This window comes from Stegostoma tigrinum, chromosome 29, assembly GCF_030684315.1.
Source record: "Stegostoma tigrinum isolate sSteTig4 chromosome 29, sSteTig4.hap1, whole genome shotgun sequence".
Taxonomy (NCBI): Eukaryota; Metazoa; Chordata; class Chondrichthyes; order Orectolobiformes; family Stegostomatidae; genus Stegostoma; species Stegostoma tigrinum.
This window is the reverse complement of record NC_081382.1, coordinates 39,352,160-39,352,833: the sequence shown is the minus strand read 5'-3', so window position 1 is coordinate 39,352,833 and position 674 is coordinate 39,352,160.

Below are 674 nucleotides of genomic sequence, written 5' to 3'. Positions count from 1 at the left end.
TATGCATTCTAGAAATATCTAGTTATTGTGAAGTGTTTCTCCTGTTTTAGCCTCAATAAATGACAGACTAGGAACATAATCTAATATTCCCTTTAAATATAAATTTCTTCTCTGGATGAAGGCATGGTTGGCCTTTTAATGTTTATATTAACAACTAGGTTAAACAGTCAAACATGGAAGGTCAAGACTGGGAATGGGTGGCAGCTTTTCGTCCCCAAAAAGTACCTCTTGTTGGTAAGCAAAGAAATATATCACAACGTCCCGGTCAGGCCTTCCTTTGGGCTGAGCACCAGTTAAAGAAAGATTTAGGGGTTGGAAAATGCATTTTTTCAATCTTCCATTCTCACTGGTTTCACACGTTGAGCGGGGGTTGTGTTATCCAGGGAATAGTTCATAATCATCGTGTAGAATGATACAAGGTAAAGGTCACCACAGTCCTACCAAACCACAGGCTCCTCCCTCTCATGTGCACTTTCTCTTCTCACCCACCACCCCTCCCCTCCGCCCCCAACCAACTTAGAGAGAGACAGACAGACAACTGGTGGTGATTTAACCTGAGGGTCACTGTGCCTCAGTTGAGAGATGTTGAGAACAAGAATCCTTCACTGTAAACAAAAACAGAAATTGCTGGTCTCAATCTAGCATACTGTTTTCCCGGGTCACACTGTGGCCTC